This window comes from Balaenoptera musculus, chromosome 1, assembly GCF_009873245.2.
Source record: "Balaenoptera musculus isolate JJ_BM4_2016_0621 chromosome 1, mBalMus1.pri.v3, whole genome shotgun sequence".
NCBI classification, from domain to species: Eukaryota; Metazoa; Chordata; class Mammalia; order Artiodactyla; family Balaenopteridae; genus Balaenoptera; species Balaenoptera musculus.
The window spans coordinates 42,677,328-42,684,098 of record NC_045785.1 but is presented as its reverse complement, the minus strand read 5'-3'; the positions used below and the strand labels follow the sequence as shown (position 1 = coordinate 42,684,098).

Genomic DNA, 6,771 nt, shown 5'->3' with positions numbered 1-6,771 from the left:
CCTCCTCTTCAATTTCTTGCAAAAGTTTGGGAAGGATTGGTGTTTGTTCTTTTTAAAATGTTTGGTAGAATTCAACAATGAAGGCATCAGGAAGGGGGTTTTCCTTCGAAGGGAGATTTTTGGTTGTGAATTCAATCTCTTTACTCATTATAGGTCTATTCAGATTTTCTGTTTCTTTGTGATTTAGTCTTGGGTTATTTTTCTAGTAATTTGACCATTTCATCTTGGTAATCCAATTTGTTGCTATATACTTGTTGATAGTAATCTCTTATAATCCTTGTTATTTCTGTAGAATCTGTAGTTATGTCCCCACTTTCATTTCTGATTTTAGTAATTTGAGTCTTTTCTCTTCCTTTTTGGTCCCTCTAGCTAGAGGTTTGTCAATTTTGTTGATTTTTTGAAGAAGCAACTTTTTGTTTCATTGATTTTTTCCCCATTGTTTGTATATTCTGTTTCATTTATCTCTGCTTTATCTTTATTATTTCCTTTTTCTTCTGCTAGCTTTGGGTTTAATTTGTTCTTCTTTTTCTAGTTCCTTAAGTTGTACAGTTAAATTGTTGATCTGAAATCTTTATTTTTTTAAATGTGTTTATAGCTACAAATTTTCCCCTTAAAACTGATTTCACTGAGCCCTATAAGTTTTGGTATGTGTGTTTTGCCAACTATTGTTGTAGAGTGTACTATTATTTTTTAATAAGCTGCTTCTCTTGCCACTGTTTATTATTAATATACAAAATATACAAAGCAAAAGAAAAAGAAAATACTCATCCTCAAATCCACTGTGGCTCTAACCCAAGACTGTGCACAAAATCCAACCAATGCACTGTTTTCTTAGAAAACAACTGATGCTGAGACAAGTGAAGGAGAGGGCTGTGGGAGGACAAGTCATCTTATTGAATCCACCCAGGAAAGCACTTGGTGGGGATTCAGAGGTGGCTGACAGGGCAAGGGAGCTGGAGGCCTCACACTGACAAGGTTCCAGGTGGAGGCCAGGAGCATGCTAACTCCCAGAGGAGTGCAAGTAGTGTGACTGTCAGGCCCAGCACACTGGGTTTCAGCTGATAGAAAGCTGGTCTCACTGAAATGTTTTACAGTTTCCAGAATGAGCTGTAGACCACCATCAATGGCCTCACCTATGCAAGCTGAAACTTTCACTGGATGCCAGTATGAATTTGCCATCATTGAACCTAGCAGACCCATGATGCAAACTTGGGTATTCACAGAAGATTGCAAAGTCTTACTTGAGAAAGGACTCAGAATGTAAGGCTTGTGTCAGAGGAGGAGTGGACATGTTGTGTATTCCAGAACTCAAATCCAGCTGGATTGAGCCTTCTCAGTGCAGTAAGATACACAATACCCCTTTTGCCATCTCCCCAACCCATAAGGAAGAATGAATTTGACTGGGATGATTTCATAAGTGCAGCTGATCCTGCGTCAGAGTTCTGTGTGCATGTGGAGGACCCACAGTAGGAGAGTAGAGGTATTCTCCAGGATAACCAGCTTTAGGTTCTCAGGTAAAAAGGGTAATACCAGAAAGGGGCTTGGGATACAGGGCAAATCTGCTCAAAAAGTGAAGGCAACTGGGTCTCCTCTTAAGCAGTCCAAGGTACAGAATGTGTCCAGTCTCTCTCCTCCCCAGACTGGAGGAAAATATGTACATCAATGTGCACCAGTGATCAGAAAACCCACAGGAACCCAGGCAGGTGGGCCCTGAGGGGGCCAGCTCATCAGCTGGGGAAAAGGGAAAATGGGCCTCACAGAAGCCATAAAAATGTGGAAGGAGCAAGGCTACAGTCCATAGGGGTGTGTGTGGATGGGGCGGGCAGGTGGTTCCCTAGGGCAGGAGGGGCCATTGACACTCGGGTGGTAGAAGGCACAGTTGTTCTCATAGCAGCAGTTGCTATGAGAACATCATGATATGTCAACAAACAGGGCAGTTTGACATGTCTCCTCCATGGCTGTGGCCTCCATCATGCCCTTGGTGACCCCCTCCTCCATGGCCAGGGCCATCATAGCCACGGTACTTACGAGGGGGTGGCCTTCGATGGTCGTGGCCTCAGTGACCAGGGACATAATGAGGCCGGTGGCCATGGGGCCCCCCATATCCAGGGCCTTCATAGGGCTGATGTCCATCACCAGCACCCATTCCTCCACCAGGGCCTTCATGGAGCCCATTCCCACCGCCTCCAACCATGCCTCCACCATGGCCCCCTCGTCCATTTGGGGGTCCTCCTCCAGAGCAACCTCCTCTGGTCCCTCAGAATGGAAGAGGAGGAAGAGTTTCATTTCCTCCTTGGCCACTATGACTTCTATGGGATGGTCCAGGACCTGGTCCTGGTACCCCCAGCGTCAGGCCACCCTGCATGGGGACACCTGGGTCATCCTAGAAGAGATTGCACTGCCCCCAGGGAGGGGTTGGGGGACCCAGGAGACATGGACCACTGGCCCACCAGGGCCCCCAGGGCCTCCATGGGGACCTGGCATAGGTCCCCTACGTCCAGGGGGGGAAGTGCTGCATGCCCTTGGGGGCTCCCGGTAGAAAACCATTGGCTATCAGATCAGGGCCTAGGAGTCTGTGTGGCACCGGCATCTGCTTGACCTTGTCTGAATAGTCTGTTTGCTTCAGCAGTTCCTCTGCCGGATGACTGTTAGGGCTACCCATGATGGAGGGACGATCTCCTGGACATCGATGCCTCCTCCTCCAGAACCCTGGGGGCTCTTCCCGGCACCCATGTTTTCCATAAGATCGTCCAGAACAGAAGGCAACTTGGAAACACTTACCCCGTCGGGTGAACCACAGCCCACCCAACCTAATAGGCTCCAGGGTCTCAACATATGGGGTTTTATCCATGGAACATTCCTCATCTAGGGGGATGAATTTTGGAGGGATAGGCTCATAGGGCTCAGGATCAGGATTGTGAGGACTTTCCTTGCTCAGAAATAGCTCCTGAAGGATCCCTTTCTCCTGCTCAGCCTGGATGTACTACTGATCCTGGCTACTGCTTCCAGGGGTGATGAGAGGTGAGAGCAGCACAGGAGCCGGGGGTACACCCAGGGCACATTCTCCTCCATGTTGTTGTCGCTCAGACACCAGGCTATCTCAAACACCTGTTGGTCTGACAGTATCTCTCACTTAGCTGACTCGCCAAAGTCCTTGATCTTATTCACATTTACTCGTTCAGTTTCATTCAGTTCAAAATAGAAATACTCTCTGTTTGCCCTCCTCAGGTCACGTCACAGTTTTCCTCTTCCTGCCCTTCTGGGTCAGCTGGCTAGGATCTCCACTGGCTTTGCATCCCAAGCTTCTGGTTCCAAAGAGGCGGTATCCATGAGTTCTGGGACTTCAACAGGGGGAACTGGGGTCCCTGGACGTTCTGTGTCCATAACCTCAGAAGGAGGTGCTGGCTCTGGGGAAGAAGGTTTGCTGTGCTTGGTTCTGTGCTTGTTTTCCGTGCTTGTTTTCCATTCAAACGGGCTTGACTTGGCAGCTGTGGGTGACAGCACCTTCTTCTTCTTAATTTTGATGCCTGGAACAGGTGCTGAATTGAGCACATCCAGAAAGCCCAGGCCCTCCATAGGCTATGGTGGGATGATCTTCACTTTGATCTCTTTGGTGGCATTGGGTGTCATGTTGAGTGGCTTGTATTTCTTCTCTGCAAGGGGTGCAGCATCTCCTGGGGCAGCTGTGGAACTCTGACACTTGAGGGAGATGGGTTTAAGGTTGTACTTGTCAGAAACCACCACTGCACTGGCATTCTTCTTTACAGGCACCAAAGACGGGGTCTCCAGCTCTAGCCTAGTGGAAAGGAATGTGACGTGACTGGGCACCATGGTTCAGAGAGACCTGGGCTTCTCTCTCTTCTTCTCTGGGGCCTCCTCAGTCTGAGTCTCAGCCTTCGCCTCAGTCAAAGGTCACTCAGGAGGGGTGGTTCAACTCTTTCCCTCTTCTTTCCGTTTCTTCTTATCTTTCTCAGCAGGCTGGGTACTGCTCTGGGAGTGGATGACAGTCATTCAGTCGCTGATAAGGACTGAGGCCAATTTCCAGAGCTCTTCATCCTTACTTGACTTGCTCAGTTGCTTCACCAGTTTGGCTGTGTTGTGCTGGTTGAGATGGTCAACAGTGAGTGGTAGATGCTGCAGCGTCAGCAGAATTTGCTGCAAGAGGGGAATGTTGCTGGTTGTCTTTGAATACTTCAACCAATTGTTAAGAAACTTGTAACTACCAACATCAGTAAACTTGACCAATATTTCTAGTGAACAGGTCTGCAGGAGAGTGTTCAAGTAAATACGACTCACTATCTTTCATGCTTCCTTTATCATACTGAAGATCTTTGAAATCCCATCCACACTCTTGACTTCCCCATCTCAGTTAAGGCAGCTATCCAGCTTCCTTAAGTTTAAGGAGGCTCTTTGGGGTCTATGGGACCCGAACCCATGATCGAGGTTTTATCGGGCTTGGGGTGGAGGGGGTTAAAATTTGGGGAAAAAAAATAAAACAACCAACCAGAACCCAAAACTCAATTATTTGGGGGGCCTCATTGGATCAAAAATTCTCTTTAAAAAAAACTAAGGCCAGCTCAGTATTCATCCCTCCCACCACCAACTCCATTTAGGGAGGGGGGTTGTAGAAAAAAAGTTCTGAGTGGATTCAAAAAAGTAAACGCTGGATGAGTGAATTTGGGTGTGTTTGGGAAGGGAGGGTTGTTAATTATTTTTGAAGCTATGTGGTGATGGTCCTTCAGCCACAGATTTCAAGTCCCAGGCAGAGTGGGCTGGTGGGGTGGGCAAGATAGGTGGGAAGGGGCAGAAGACACAAGTGGTTGGGCTTGTGGCTGCTGTTTTTCCTCCCCTGACACCCTCAGGTTCCTTTCAAGGTCTTCGATGTTGCTGCGGTTTGTTTCTTTTATCCTTGTGGTCGTCCTGTCTTTCTCTGAGAAAATTCAAACCTCCAAAAGAACCCCAGAATCGAGCCTTCTATTTCTCCCTTCAATTCCATCAGAAGGAAAAGAAAAAAATGTGGGCGGGAGGAAATAGGGGTGCCAGCCCTTTAAATCCCCTGGAATTTAGCTATATGGGTAGGAGCTTGCAACAGGGTGGGATGCGCAGCAACAACTGCCTGCCTCTTTGTCTGCACCTCTGTGGTCAGAAGCAAGTCTTCCCCTAAAAGTTGTAAGCAAGCCTTCAATAGACTCCAGAGTTCCAAATAGTTACATGAGGCAGATTCTGCTAGTGAAGTTGTTGTGTAGGTGGGGAGATAGAAACCTGGTGCTTTCTACTTTGCCGTCTTCCCAGAATCCTCTCTTGCTAACATTTTGTCCTCTGAAGCATGAATTGTGGTGATTACAATCTTTACAGTAAAACCAGGAGCTAAAACTGCCAGTAGTCCTCTTTTGGAGTTTCATTCTAAAGGAAATTTTTAAATAAAAAATAAATACATAGGGCTTCCCTGGTGGTGCAGTGGATAAGAATCCGCCTGCCAATGCAGGGGACACGGGTTCGAGCCCTGGTCCGGGAAGATCCCACATGCCGCAGAGCAACTAAGCCCGTGTGCCACAACTACTGAGGCTGCACTCTAGAGCCCATGAGCCACAACTACTGAGCCCTCATGCCACAACTACTGAAGCCCACATGCCTAGAGCCCGTGCTCTACAACAAGAGAAGCCACTGCAATGAGAAACCCGCGCACCACAATGAAGAGTAATCCCCGCTCGCCACAGCTAGAGAAAGCCTGAGCAGCAATGAAGACGCAACACAGCCAAAAATATAAATAAATAAATAAATATATATATATATATATATATGTGTATATTTCACTGACAGACAATCTCAGAAACAATGATCCAAATGTTTGATCATAGGGAAATATTAAGTAATTGTGTATTTACTCCAAGAGGTATTTTCTAAAATGGTCACTCTCTACATTACTTTCTGTTCCATTGCCTTGCTTTAATTTGCTTTATAGCACCTGACATTTGAATTGTTTGCTGTATGTCTCTCTCACTGGCATTAAGTCCTCAGGGTAAGAGCTTTGGCATATTCATTACTGAATCCTTGTCATCTAAAATAGACCCTGGCAAATTATAAGAACTAGGTAAATATTTGTTGGGTATATGCATGAATGAAACATGAAATTTTGGGGGGACATACTATTCAGTAAAAAGTGCAGAAAATAAAATGAAACAATTAAAACAATAAAAAATGACACACGTTGACAGAGTTTGGAATTTAGGAACCTGGAGACAATGGTCACCAAGGTTATGCGGAGAAATGAAAAACAGTTTACACGATAGGAGACAGGATTGTCGGCAATGTTTTCTCCCTTCTTTCTCTTTATTCCTGGTGTTAGTGTTTCAAAATGGTCTGTGCACTGAAAAAAAACAACTTTAAAAAAAAGTCATTTTCCTGAGGCAGATGAAAGTATGGATAGAATATTACGCTTGCCAAACTTATTCCTGACAAATTGGGCTCTATATTCCAGGTAGGAAAGAACAGTCCCTGGAGCTTTCAGAGAGAGGAAAATAAAGACAAAGAAGGAGAATGATCTGTTTAGTGTTTGAACAGTAAGTCACAGAATACTTTATAATTAAAGGATGTGGGGAGCAGGGGACAGAAACTAGCTTCTCTGGTCTGTTCCTACAGGCTCTATTCTGAATTTAACAATAGAACACCAATAACTAGCCAAAACCAGAACATAGAGTCACACATTCTGTACATGTCACAAAGGTGCCAGAGGCAGGAAACAAGTGGCAGCTGATATTCAGACCCTGCTCT

General features: G+C 46.0%; 1 pseudogene; it reads right to left on the bottom strand.

The window, feature by feature from the left end:
• Positions 1 to 1,788: 1,788 nt before the first annotated feature.
• On the bottom strand, positions 1,789 to 4,436 carry LOC118897138 (annotated as a pseudogene).
• Positions 4,437 to 6,771: the final 2,335 nt, after the last annotated feature.